Genomic DNA, 15,092 nt, shown 5'->3' with positions numbered 1-15,092 from the left:
GTCGGCGCAGCGCTGTCCTTTGTACTGGCCGGATCAAGTGTCCCAACACTGATAAGGACACCAGGCTGCGTCGAGATGTGCAAGTGGCACAATGCTTTACGCATGCGTAGAGCTCTCCAAGATGAGTTTTTGAGCGAATTTTGCCCACGTTTAAAAACAGCCATGTTGGCTAAAAGCTCCCACGACACCAGAGAAGGTTCCTTGTCAGGTACATGAAATATGCGTCATACTTGCATACTCTTTTACAGAACGACGGTCTGGCAGTATATCATAGCCCGAAGAAAATAATAAATGGCAATGCGACACTGGAAGCACTAAAAGATTTGGCAAGGTCAAAGAATCAATCACGTGAAACAATGAATTATTTTTTTACCTCGTAAGTACATTTACTTTTCTTTGTATCATATTATGCACTGCTGAATTTAGATACTGGATCAAGCTCCGTGATATGATGCTCTTATTCTAATTCTTATGCAATGAAAGATCGGTCCTGGAACAGGATATCAGATGACACAAAAAATAAACAATTTGGCTCAATGAGCTTTCCTGAAAGAGCGTAGCATAAATGGGTTAATACTGCAGTAATTCTCTATCATTTTTGTTATCAATTCATGCGCTATCTGGCACTCCGAGACCAGTAAAAAATTCATCCATCTGAAAGCTCAATCAGTCAGTCTATAAAAAATTTGGAGGCATGCGCCTTGAGGAATTCGTTATCGAATTTTCTAGAAATACCGACGGATTGGCGAGTGCCACCGAACGTTCAAATAAGGAATATATATTACTGGTTTTGATACTTTTTTGCGATTAACATTTGATGACATTTCGTACATGAAATTTTCGAATCATAATTTGCTGTTTTGCCCTGGCAATTCTGTGTCACTTAAGAAATTCTCAATCAATTATGTAGGTAGCCATCAATTATATAGGTAGCCATTCGTTGTATTACATACAGTAGCTATTCAGGAAGCTCTCCTAGCATGAGATACAAAGCCCTTGGTGCTGAAAAGTTTTGAGGAGTTGGAACAGCCATGGAACTCATTGTTCCGGATTATAGAGGAAGTACTCAAGGTACGTGGGTGATACAGCTGAGCTCCCACTGATTTATGATGGATGTGGGCAGATTTATTTTCCATTGAATAAATTGGCAAGCTCGTTTCTTTCACAATGCGTTTCAATGCCTTCCAAGGTACGCCAAAGTTCAGTCTACAAATTAAAACTATTTTGTAATTATAATTTCTTCATTTATTTATTGTACTTCCTACTGTATGAAACATGCAGTGGACACAACTTATTCAGTTTGAATCTCCAAAAAGGAGAGGTTGCTCAGGGATAGCAGACATGAAGCTAATGGTTTAGCATCTTTTACGAGACGACTCGCAATGCGTTGAAAGCTGTTTTTGCATAGTGATCTCAATAAACAACAAATATATCGAGCATTCTTCCAGAAGACAAGTTCATTCCAACCGTTCCGTGGTATAGGAGGCACTGTTCAACAAATTTCTCGCGCCGTACATTCATTGACAAGGTTTATTTGAGTGCTCAGCTATACAATTATTACTACAAGTTACCTTCCATCATTGCAAGAAAGGTTTGCGACTGGGCTAGTTGTTGTTTGACACCGCGAACTTAGAGAAAGGACGGCGAATGAGGCGACAAACAGCGCTAGTCTCCGTTTGGAGACTGTTTCACCTTGCTTTGTCTAAGGTCGTGCTGTCAAACATCATGGATCATTGCAAGAACTTTGATAGAGCTTTGTTTTATGCCTGGAATGATTCCACTTTATGCGCTGGATGCGCTATGCTGTTTGGTAGTACATGCCGTCAGGGCAGATAATTCCTTGGCTTGGCCGCAACAACAGGAGAAGCTCTGCGGTGCCGCAACGCCTCTCTGTCTTCTAACGAGGGAAATCATCATTTCTCTATAGATTTTTGGTTATACGTAAAGTGCTAGCTGATACAATGTGCATTTTTTACAGTGCCGAAGCAATAAACTTCATATGTTTGTTTTGAAATTCTATGACGTTGAAAGAATTGACTTTGAACGCCCGACCAGCCAAGGTTATCATAAATATGTGTGTGTAACCTTCTCATTTTCTTTTTCAGATGCGGCATAGGAGAGAACAGGACACACCGTGCGGATGGTATCTTTTTTTATACAATTATTTTTTATACTCAGCATTGTTCCCTGAGTGCAGCCACTTTTCTTATGGCTGAAGAGCAGAGTCAGTCGCTGTGTTCGAGCGCGATCCCAGTGATAGTGCTGTTTAAAATTCTTTGCCACAGGGGCAACTGGGTATGCGATACTGTGGCGGCTGGGTGTGTACTGGGATCCCTGGGAATGGGGGTGCCGCTGAGGCCACTATGTGCGTAGCACAAGTTTTAGTTTGCTTTCAAAGTTGTACCTTGCCAATGAAAATATCCCATGTGATCAATTATCTATAAAAAGACAACGGCATATATTCTCTACAAAACCACTCACTACACAATAGTTAAATCTTCATACAACCATCATCTACAACTCAACTCTGGTTGAGTCTGCCAAAGTCTGTTCTTTCGCATATGTTATCTGTTAGGTATATTATGAAGCGCACTATGTCTGGACATATTTTTTGTCATACCATATTTATCAGCCGTGACTGATTCGTCGTGACTACTGCTGCTTGTTACACCGGTTTTGTATTATGGCCATTGTGATCCGTTGGTAGCGCTTTGGTGAAGAGGCTGCTCTTCAAGTAGAATAGTTTTTACTTTACGCTCCTGCCGCGTCTTTTTGTACGAAATACCGTAATGCAAATACATTCATTAGTCGTCGTAAGGGAAAGAGAAGGGGAATAAGAAAAAGTATATTAGGAATATAGCAGGACGGTTAGTAGGCCGAATTGTTAGGGTGGTTAGTTCTCTGCTCGAAGTGTGGAAATTCAGGACAGAAATTGCCAACTTTTAAAAAGGCAGCTGCGTCGCCTAACCTTTAGGTAATTCTGTGACGTCAGGACGAGATAAAGCAATTGCCAGTTTTCATTTTGTCCACATGCTGAAGCGAAATGCAGGATACTCTATATTGGTTACTGATTCAGAAACATGGCGCAAATAGAAGTCATCTGAACGCACTCATCCAAAAGCGTGTACCCATGATCTCAAAACAATGGCAGTTTTAGACAATGGCAAAGAATATCGTGGTGTAGAATTTGGGTTCTCCCCTAATTTACAGGGTCATGCTTCCATCAAAACAATCCGTACAGGCCTGGGCACTGTTCGGTTGGACACTTAGGGCTAGAAAAATTAAGCTGGCTAAAGGACGCAAGTTACAGAGGATGATTTCAGGGCATAATACAAATTCTCAAAATGTAGTCAATTACAGACACAATCTTCTGTAGTAAGAAACTCGTGCTATTTTTTTACATGTGCGTTCTACTAAAAGCATACCGAGTTCATTCTCGCAGTGTCCTAATGCTGGCCACAGGATCAACAATGATTGGTTATATTTTGTTTTATAAAACATCGCGATAAGTCACCACCTGTGTTGAAACTTTCCGTCTTTTAGCGCAAGACGCGCGAGCAATACAGCATTTTTTAGGTGAGCGCTTTGTTGCATCTGCTTCACGGCCTGCGGCCTTTCTTGAAGCTGTGTTGTTTTCAAAATATACCATGTAATAAGCAGCCTTAGTGACCACAATTATGAACACATTAATTTTAAGGTGGGAGGTTCCGCTGTCATGTATACAAACATGTTCTTTTTCAGACTTGTACACGCCACATACATTTTGCACCCTGGATGTTACTGCGACGGTCCTGCAGACATTGCAGCTACCAGGGTTTTATTTGACCGCTGCAAAAATGACAATACACTTGTGAGTGAAATTTCATTGTATTTGTGTGCTACCATTGCATGATGGTATCCTTGCTCCCAAATAAATGTTAATCAGATTTTCTCTATGAGAGGGCGATACTGCTGGAAGGCATCTCCTCTGTTAGAGGACATTCCAGTGAAACTTGCTTAACTAAAAAAATGTATGTATTTATTTCATAAAGCTCACCTACCTGATAATTGTTATGATCACAAACAACGTTTGATATGCCTACTGAAAAAGGACATTATTTTGCAGAGTTCTGCATTGTACTGCCATGAACACTAAATATTCGTGTGGGATACAATTTTACCCTAAGAAAACAACTCATTCACGGTGCTGCAGAAGAACTTTACAAGTTCGCGCAAATGCGGCGGAACTGCGCAATATTGCAATTTTTCAGTAGATCTCTAGGGTAATAAATATGAAGTAAACCTTTTGAGCAACACTACAACTATGCTGCACTAAATTTTGTGAGGGCGCATTCTACAATTGCATTATTTTTCGTGGTTTTATCTTCATTATAGGACAGTCACAATTGGCGCCGTGTGGTTCGCTTCAGTAGTGCTTTATTATTTCTTTTCTTGTCTTTATATTTATTCCTTCATTTCATTTACATAGGCTTGGTCCTCGAAACACGCAAGTTTTCACTGACGAAGAATTCAATGACATGAAGGAGACCTTTTCGTACGTAACAACTCTATATTACTAAATCTTACACTCTTCTATTTTGATTCAGAGGAAAGGTTTATTGAGTATAACGAAGTAGTAGGCTGGAAGAGATATGAGCTGTTACTCCTCACAATGGTAATGAACAGTAAGTGAGACTGAAAGATAATAGGTCACGGTGATGCAAGAACACAATGAACTGTATATAGAACGTCTAAAAATGGACTTAAGTAGAAAGTTCTGGAAGGCTATTTCGTTCATAGATTTCAGATGTTTTTAAAAGTGCCCAAAAAATTCACAGGCCAGCGCGGCACACGCAGCACAGTAAGCTGTTGGAGCGGCTCAAGAGTAGCTCCAATTGGGACTCCATGCACAACAGGGTCTTCGCGGCAGTCTGTTAACCTCGTTTTGACGAGGACGATCTGAACTGTCCGCTCGGCGTCGACGGTGAGCTGCGGCTTCTAATGCTATCTGCAAAGCAGTCTGCTGAGCCCCATCAAGCCTTACAACTGCAACTTACATGTCGGGCACGTTGCGTTTGCAGGCACCTTAACTAGATGGCGCCACCATATTGGCGGTATGGTGTCAGTATAGTGAAGAGGTGGCCCTATACACAGCTGTATTACAACTATAGACATTCTATACGCAGTAAAGTGAATGCAGAAATTGTAATCTCGGCATGGCATATATTTCTCGAATAAAAAGTGCGGCATACTGAACTTTAGAATTTATTGTACTGGTACATGCTATTTATCCACTGCACTGTACAAGTAGTTAATGCTAAGCGATAGTTCGGTGTCTGCTTTCTGACGAAACAGATTGCACGAATGAGTATAAAGCTTAGACATTTTGACAAATTACTTTAATGCTTGTAGTTCTGTTAATTGACCAATTAGACTGTTATTATTAAACTCGAAGACTGCAACTTACTTATGCTGGTATTTCGAGGAATTGATGACCCACCTGTAACATGAAGTAGATTTCATGCTACTACCAAATAAAGTGCAGCAACATATTTCCCGCGGGGAGAACATTGGTGCTGTTTACACTAAAAACATCATTTCATGTCTGTGCAGCCACACTGAAGGGTAATTCCCAGCCTCAGATATGGCCTGGTTCTGCTGGGTCATATCCCGGGTGCTCCACCTTCGATTATGCCAAATCTGCCAATCAGCGTACTACTCTTCAATGGCCACATTTCGTCATTTAAATTTATTGTTTTTTTTTGTTACCCGCCGTGGTTGATCAGTGGTTATAGTGTTGGGCTGCTGAGCAGGAGGTCGCGGGATCGAAACCTGGCCACGGCGGCCGCATTTGGATGTGGGCGGAACGCCAAAGCACCCGTCTACTTAGATTTAGGGAGGAGGAGCAAGCAAGAGAGAGGCAGAAGGCAGGGAGGTTAACCAGAATAACGTCAGGTTGGCTACCCTACACCGGGGGAATGGGAAAAGGGAACATAAAGATGACAGGGAGACAGAGGAGGTAAGGATAGAAGGGAAATTAGTGGTTGCATCGCTGACGCCTGTGTTATTGCACTAATAGTCACACACGTTGACACAAGCCCGTGGTCCTCAAGAAGCACAAAAGTGCCTTCACCGCTTTATGGGCTGACGGGCGATAGGAGCGGTGTTCCAGCAGCACCTGCACAGAAAGCGTCCGATTGTCCAGTTTTTTTTTTTAGCGCGTTAGCAAGTTCCTGTCTTTCTGGGGCATATCGTGGACAGTGGCACAGCAGGTGGGCGATAGTTTCGTCGGTGCCGCAGACCTCGCATGCTGCACTGTCGGTCACTCCAATTAATGTAGAGTATGCCTTTGTGAAGGCAACTCCTAACCAAAGGCGACAGAGAAGCGAAGCTTCACGTCGAGGCAGTCCGAATGGAGGTTGGACTTGTAGTGAGGGGTTTAATTGATGTAGTCGTATAAGTCGTAAGTTTGGTGAGTTCCACTCGGTCAGTGAGAGACTGCGTGCCAAGTGTCGAAGCTGCCTTGCGGCGTCTGCGTGTACTTAGATTTAGGTGCATGTTAAGGAAACCCAGGTGGCCAAAATTTCCGGAGTCCACCACTTCAGCGTGCCTCATAATCAGATAATGGTTTTGGCACGCAAAAGCCCATAATTTAAATTTTTTGTCACCTGTATACAATTGAACACATTTATTATTAGGACTGAATCCGGCGTAATTTAGGCCATAATCGTGAACAAAAGTAATGAAACTCGGTGAAATGTGTGAACAATTGTGTCTGCTATCATTTGAGCATTGTTACTTCTGTTTTGCAGGAAATGTACGACAAAGTGAAGAACAGAGCACTAAGGACTCACAGGCTATAGTGTTCTAGATTACTAGATAAAAGACGAAGATGGATAGTTTAGAAATGTTCCTAAAAGCAACAAATAAAGCAGTACTTTAAATTTAATGTCATGCGACGAGTCTTACCTATTTAATTCACCAACTGTTTCACATCTCTTTGGCACAACAATATTGTGCTTTTGTAAGAAGAGGGACATTCACCCGGAGATAAAAAGGCAAACTTACGGCGCCAATTTATACCTCAATCCTCTTCACATCCGATCGGCACTTGTGAATTTTTTTTCACGATGATTAGGGTAAACAACTGCGGCATATTAATTTACACACGTGTGGTGAAGCCTGCTCAACAAAATATTGTTACCCTGAATTTTCGACGGAGATTAAAAATTGTTACTTCGACATTGTTTGATTAGAGTGGCAAAATATAGTTTTAATTTAGAGATACAGCGTTCACAGTCGGCCCTGGTTACACCGGTTTATAGAAGCAGTTTGCGAACAACCCCTTAGCACGAGTTCCTGTTTGTGTGTGTCCAACGCTGATGCCGGCAACGAAGCGAAGAACTATCCCCTCGCTGTACTGCAAAGCCGATTATTGTAGCGGGAAGGTGCTAGCACCTATCTGGTTTGTGATTTTGTAGTCAAGGTCAGAGCGCGTTACTCGTGCATCGAAAGGACGCTCCTTAACAAAAGAGCGAAATGAATGCTGTTCCCTGCGTTACCTTGGCACTTGAAGTCTCAGGGGACCGAATCGCAAGACGCGCTTTGCTAATACTGCCTAATGCGTTCAGTACGAATATCCCTCACCAGCAATGACACCACTAGTGTAGTGTCACACCAGCCGTGTGACTGGGCTTGAGTTACGCAGTTCTCGGGGCAAGAGTGTTGTCAAGATGGATGCTGCGTCATTCATTCAAGCTCGGAAGACGAACTCGAAAACTTCAAATTTTAGATAAGAACCTCTCGAAGAGCATATTTTACTATAACGGACGGAGTTGCCTATGCCTTGCGGGCTAATTTCCTCCACCTGCGTTTCTTTGCCTTGCCGCCAAAGCCTAGTACACGAACGCCTTTGTAATGCATCTCCCATTGAAATGCGGTCCTCGTGACCGGAAACTACACTCATCACCTTTTATTTAAGCAGCAGAAAGTAATAGCCACTGAGCACATACTGTGGCAGCGCGAACACAAGAAAGCGCAACAGCGAAATAAGAAACCAAAGGAACGAGAGAGGCACTCGACATCAACTTGGTGCGGATGCAGTTATAGCTTCTGCAAATGGAATTTCTCCCCATGCTTTTTGTTCTGATTCAATTCTACAATTTATTTACACATATTTTAGAACAATACTGCTACACCATTTGCATATTAACCCTTGCCTGTGCACTGTGTAATCACTTGCAAGCAGGGTGTCGAACCAAATGGGAACTGAACGGAACAGCGGAACTTGACCGGTATTTCCTGCTAAACTTTAACGGAGCCGAATCTGTATTTTTCGCCATTTTGGAAATTAACTTGCACGGGAACTTATTGAGCTAATCGTCGCAAACAGGTTTGGCAAACGGGTCCCGCGGCCCTGTGTACCCTCTGCTAAGGAACGACAGGGTGCAAACGTTCAACAGAGATTCAAAGCCTTCCTAGTCGGCAAACGATTCCAGTAGTGCAGTCAAGACTCAAATAATTCAAGGTACCATTGACTCAGTTCTGACATCCATTCTGTTGGAACAAAAAATCCGCAAACTTTATGCGTGTTCGCATATTTTTCAGTAGCAAGGAGATTGTCACAATTCTGTTAACTTACGGTTATGTTTTAATGCTCTATGTGGTCGGCTGAGCTGCAGTTCTGGCCCCATGTCCTTCTGTGACAATGACGATGTTGCAACTTCACGCGTGTTTTCGAAGTTCGCGCATCTTTTATCGCCTCATCTCTCGATCATTCATCGCATCGGACTATCGCTTCTAACACGGGCTCCTTCCTACCGTCCTGCCACTGGGCTACTTATAAATACGCTATACACCTTTGAATAAACGTTCATTGTCGTTCTACTGACTTCACTGATGCTTCGATGGTCCGGCATTATTGCGAGCACGCCATGGCTATGCTACAAACGGCGAAACAAATAAGGAAATAAAGCCACACGTAGAATTCACAGATTAGATGCGTACGGGATTTAAAAAAGAAAACTGATTTTTAATTACAACTTTAAGGAATAAAAAGTGTTAAATATGTTAGCTCTACTCGGTACTTGTAGCTGTAACAATATCGGATTATGCGTGCAAGGTGATGGCATTTCGATGTACAAGGGAGCTAAACTATTGGAGAAACCCTATCAGGGTAGGTGGTTTTTGTGTGTAATGCTGCATGAGGATACAGCAATTTATCTCAATGAAGTGTACAGCGTAATTCTCAAGGTGAAAAATTCTGTAACGGGATAGGCGCGTTAACCCTTTAATGACTGTACGTATATATTGTTACGTCTCAATCTGGAAAAGCGCATTCCTTAGGCGTTTGCAACGAGTAAGTCCATTCATCAGCGCGCACACCGACAGCTACCGGGCGTGTCAGACTGTGACACGTTAGCAAAGGAGTTCGCGTCATGGCGACGACAATCACCGACATCCGTGCATATGGTAATTACAGTGAAGATCACTCTAATCTTGATTCTGACAAGAGGGCCATCACGCAGAGCCCGCTAATTGAGGAAAGGGGCCATCGTCAACCAACACCGTGGGATCATCTGAGAGCTCAGTTTCCCAGGTGGCAGCGCATACTCAAGAATGCGAGGGCGGGGGTGTGACATTGTAGGCGGGCCCGGCGGAACGGTGCGTTAACATTGGAGGGATGTTCTGACCGATTCAACGATTTTGATTGGCGGAACTACCGTCATCATATTACCCAGTCCAGTCTCCTAGCGAAGACGACGGTATTAAAAGCGGATACCTGTGGTGCAGCGGGGTGGTTGTGACATGTCCTGATGTGAACTCAGACGTTTAATATGCTCCTCATGGAGTGGGCTTCCGTACCAGGGGTCAGTGTAAATAATTTAAATTAATATCTTTTTCCTTGATTCCTACTACCGGACGTACTCATGAATGGGCTTAATGGATTGCTAGCCCGAACGCCACCTCGAGCCGGAACAATATCTATATGTGAAAAGCGCATCAAAAAATGCGCATACCCTCGAAAAGAAAACATAATCTTTTGTGAAGTCTTTTTCAGCAATAGGGAGTAAACAAAAGGCAAAAAACTAGAAGTGGGTTTCAATCGTAGCCACCCATGGTTTTGGTTAGAATTATAACAGACAGCTGTCATCTTATGTGAACCATAGGTGAACATTTCATTCGCTTCGCGTAAGCTGTGTGACACCACTGCTGACAGAGGTCTTGCATCGGTCGGCCTCCTCTACACGTACTTTCAAAATAAAGCACGTCGCTTGCCAACTTGTTCCTACTTCTATTGTGCTACTGCTCTAAAGTGACAAGTGAAGCTTGTTGCCTGTCATTCATTGATAGCCGAAGGCATTTCGCTATAAACTTCATATTGACTACTAAAACTCGGTAAGAATAAAAAATTGGTATGTTGCTTGTAGGCAACATTCGTCAATAAAGTGTTACTTCAAGGCAAGAACATTATATAGCGTCTAAGTTTCAGCCATTGAAAAAACGGTGATGCAACTAATTGGAAACTAACAGATGCAACTAATTGGAAATATATGTGTATCGACGCAATAGACCACAGTTGCCTGCAAACAGAAATCGCAGCACACCTGCACACCACGGGTTGCAGTGTATTCATGTTCTTGCCAAATAAAAGAAATCCACCACAGATACACGACTGTGGGTCACGTACGGCGAGAAATAATTTCCTAGAAAAATTGCAGCTGAGGCCTTATCACGATAGTTTTCTAAAGCTTTTCATGCTTCTTCATTCCGCATGAATAAAAATGCGTGTTGAAGCGCTTCAAACCCGTTCAAATCGTTATAGCCTAGCTGAGGAGCTCAACATGAATCGTAAAATAGGCGGGAGCCTCTATCCTAAGCAGAACCGTTTTCAAAAACTGTTCAGTTCAATGCACTGCCTGTAGGCATATCTGTATTTCTCTAGCGAAGCCAATCGATGTCTCGCACTTGCAAACTCCATGGGGTTTCTATATTTGTCAATTTGCTCTCTTTACCTCGCGCTACTTAAATCAAAGCTACTTAAAGAGAGTCGCCTCTTTGCGTACGCAAACTGCGGTGATCAGCTGCCGTGGTAGTTCAGTAGCTATTTAATTACCGCTGAGCTCGAGGCCATGACATAAATCTCTGCTGCAGCGGTCGCATTATTATGAGCGCGACATGTAAAAGCGCTCATAGATCGGGCATTGGTCCCACGTTAAACAAAGCTAGGTTATCCAAATTAGTCATACGTTCCCACTACGGCGTGGGTATGGCCCGTAATACCACTGCATTTAAATTAAAATTTTGTCAATTGGGACCCTAATAAGCGTCACGTGTTCTTGCCATTTGAGAATACATATATACAAGATAGTACCCTCTGCAAACCAACATAGCTAGATATGCTAGGTTTTGTAAAGCACAAGTAATTTTTATTTTAAAGAGAACGCGGAAACTGATGTCTTCTCGGCCACCAATTTGCAGGTGTTTTTAAATGGAGGTATACACTCATTCAATTTTATTCGATGTGTCGACCTAGCTCGAGCACAATATAACAATGCAAACAAAAACAACGTTTAATTCAAAATAACTCCCACAGAAAGCGTAAATATACACAATGCCAAAACACTATACATATATCACATGGCCTCTAAGATATCTGATGTAGCTGGGAAGACTCGCACAAATTATTTTGCATCAATGAAATCGAATGCGGTTGCATACTATTGGCATATCAACAAAATTAAAGGGAAAAAACATTGTTGGCCATAAATGTGAAAATATTTAGCAAAAGCGAAAGTGTAAAGGTGAAATGTACCAAGCCGAAAATTCCAAACGTCGAAGAATCCATGCTAGCTATATCGTTTTGACAACATATTTCAATGCTCGAGCAACCTAGGTTCGTATTTGCAACTTGTTTCGCAGAAGCGTTAACGAGATCTGTGAACATGGTCGCCATTATTAAATAATGTCGCAGTTTCACCCGAAAGGCGAAGCATAATTTGCGATAGGAAATTAGCAGAGAGCTGTACAGAGTAAGGATAGTAGTTTTATCAGCTGTATAAACGAGACATGCAGCAGCAACAGCGACGCCCAGAACTGTTGTCGATGCCGTCGGCGTTTTGCCCACGTTCGCACCGATTGCGCGCGGCGTTGGTGACAATTGCCGGTGCTTCTGAAGGCGGCTCGGAGGCTTTCGACCAGATCAGAACAGGACACTTGTCGAGCAGCGTCGGAAGTCTTTACCATTTTCTCGCCTCGCCACGTATTTATTAAATACGCATTTGGTGCCACAGCTAAACGTCGCCTCCCCTCCCTCCCTCCCGTTCCCCCACGACCTTTCGCGCGACGGAAGAAGTCGCGTTTGATCGCCCGGGGAATGTATACGGAACCTTATGGCGACGGCGACGGTAGAAATGCGCCTTGAGTCTCCATATAATTGCTATCGCAATAATATAACCAAAAACAGAAAAGGCAGTTTTGTCACACATTGTGTTCTCCCCTAGCCCGGTTAGAATCTTGTAGTGCATTGAATCCTCCAAACTTCCGGAGCTCACCGTCGGACCCCTTGGCCGCAGCAAATCAATACCAAAAATTACGTCGTGCGTATTTCCGGGAATTGTGATTATTCGGGTAAGCATTTTTGCGCAAAAAGATATGCCCGCAGTACACACACGCTTCGATCAATCATCGAGTTTATTTACATCGTTTAGATGTGGGCAAGCTTGGGCAAAAAAGTGACACAGTTCGCTCCAATGAAGCTGAAGCGCCCTTAACAAATCTCGCAACAGCAGCATACAAGCGTGTTACATACATTGAAGATGGATAATGTACATCTCTCAATTTACACCCTTAGGGTAACGCAGTCAACACGAACACTCAGAATGTCACAGCATGATTCCAATAGCAGTAAAAAAAAACTTTTATAAATGCAGATACCGGACGGGCTCCTACCCCACTCCCCCATGAACCATTAAATTTCCTCCAAATATATTTTTAAAACTAAGGCTCATTCCATAAACTGTGCTTCACTATCTACAATAGCCATTATGGTACATCATCAACCTTACACAAACTTTCCTTTTAGCATAAATTTTCCGGAAGTATTTCTTTTTGGCAGCACGCGGCGTCCAGTAACGGCACCCCCATCGGCCACTGTGAGAATATAGATTGAACAATATTTTCTGGATATATATGTATGGATTTGATTCTGCTCACTACCGGGAAATTCTTGAATATACATTTATAATTTTTATGCGAAAGCTTTAAATGGCTCATTGAGAAAAAGCTATGATTGATCCCTCTTTCATAGGAATCGTTAGAAGACGAAAGTCAAACGTGTATTCACAGAATATGGTGCATGTTTGCTTCATGAACTCACGGTCCGCTGCCGCGAAAGGCGCATGATTTGCGGGTGGGTGACTGTATTGTAGGTTGGCGGGTGGCGTCCTGCTGCTGAGTCGCTTTGGCGAAGGTGCCAGTATTTGGTCCGGCTTTGCAGTGTCTTTTGCAGTCAGGTAAATTGCGATGCGCTGGGCTTCAGAAATGCGAAGGAACGCGCGAAGGCGTTCTGCTTCACGCTGGCGTGTGTCTTGCCTCACCAAAGCAATATTCACCCGTCTAAGTCGTTGGCTTTCTGTGCCTCTCAGCAGAGCAGTTTTTCTAGTTGGGTTCATCGCAAGCGAAGCAGTAGGCGACGCGTAAGCACTGATGATGCATGTTGAAGCGGCACTTCGTAGGTGATGAGGTGTCACAGACTAGTCGGACGCGAAAGCGAAACCGTCACCTCAGCAGAAGGCCTACACCGCCTGCACCAGGCTACACCGCGTTGGAGCCTCCGCAGCGCCGAGACTACAGATGCGCTTACTGTGGGCGCTCGTTAGTGTCATGATGCAGTACTTCGCTTAAGACTTAGAGAGAGACTCCAACCAAATGGCTCCTTCTTCAGCGGGTATTCTTCAGAGGTGGCGGTGTGCAGCTTTTAAGAGGTTCACCACAAGAAAGGAGGTGGGGAGAGACAACGGAAGGTGGGAAGACACTTGACAGGGCTCCTCTTCTTGACAGACGGAAAAGGCGAAAGGGTGGGGTGGCTCCGTCGTTGATGGTCAGCTGGGATGACGAATGCTGGGGGCGCTTTACCCGCGGGGATGCCGTTGAAGGGGGACGGGAGGGGCAGGAGGGTAGCGAGATCTTTTGGTTTTGGTGACCTACAGTGGGAGGTCCTTTCCTCTTTTCGTCGTGTCTTCAAGGCCATGAACATACACAGACGGTAGGATGCCCTTCACGTGGTTTATATTGCCCGCCGTATTCTGAATGAGCCGCGATGATGTCACTGGGCTGTTCATGGTTGTGCCGTCGCTGGTAACTGTTGCCTGCACCGCGACAGCAACAGGAAGCGGTCCAAACTCGGGCGGGTCTCCTCGGAGGCGGCGGCTTGTGCGCTGGTTTACTGGAGTCAGCTCTCCGGGTTCCTATCGCTAAGGGTCAGGGCTCCGCTCTCTTGCGCACTGGGGACTTTCAAATATACCCAGATCCTCCACCAGAAATGTAGCACTCTTCAATGAAGCACACTAAACAAACTGGTTTATTGTGAGTGAACTTGTGCTCGGAAACTTACGACTAAAACCATTCACACAATTGGCAAGCAAAGTTAACAGGATCCCGTTCCACAGTCAACGAGGTCCTAGACTTAGCACACGCGCAGCCATGTGCTCGTGCACGAGACACGCGCTGTCTCACCATGCGCAAGGCGTTGCTGGCGCTCTTCTAAGGGTGGTGGGATGAGACGCCTGGAAGGATACTTCGCGAGAGTGCTCGTAAGTGGCACGTGGAGAGACCTCTGCGGCAATATAACGTTATCAAGTGCTTTATAAACGTATTATTATTGCGATAGAAATTATATGGGCACTCCAAGCGCATTTCTGCCGTTCGCGTCGTCGTCACCGTGATGTTCCGCATAAAGTCCAAACAGAATAACATCGTCGGCGCACGCCCGTATGCGGTTGTACGATTTAAAGCGTGCGAGGGTCAGCCGAGGATTGCGGCTCAATCTCGCGCTTGCGAAGAAAGAAGGCGGGGCAGAAGTGCGCCGTCTTTCTTTACACGTGATGCACGGG

The 15,092-nt window shown here is 44.1% G+C and overlaps 1 protein-coding gene and 1 long non-coding RNA gene across 2 annotated transcripts in view; both read left to right on the top strand.

The window, feature by feature from the left end:
• The window catches only part of LOC119463772 (uncharacterized), a 114,926-nt gene that overhangs the window by 55,706 nt on the left and 44,128 nt on the right, over window positions 1-15,092 (top strand). The gene's annotated exons all lie outside the window — the stretch shown is intronic.
• On the top strand, window positions 2,113-4,535 carry LOC119463430 (uncharacterized). The gene is made up of 3 exons (XR_005194361.2): window positions 2,113-2,143; window positions 3,742-3,850; window positions 4,469-4,535. It is a non-coding gene; the product is annotated as an uncharacterized LOC119463430 (long non-coding RNA).

Source organism: Dermacentor silvarum, chromosome 9 (genome assembly GCF_013339745.2).
Source record: "Dermacentor silvarum isolate Dsil-2018 chromosome 9, BIME_Dsil_1.4, whole genome shotgun sequence".
Taxonomy (NCBI): domain Eukaryota; kingdom Metazoa; phylum Arthropoda; class Arachnida; order Ixodida; family Ixodidae; genus Dermacentor; species Dermacentor silvarum.
The sequence above is the reverse complement of the archived record's forward strand: the minus strand, read 5'-3'. Positions and strand labels throughout refer to the sequence as shown.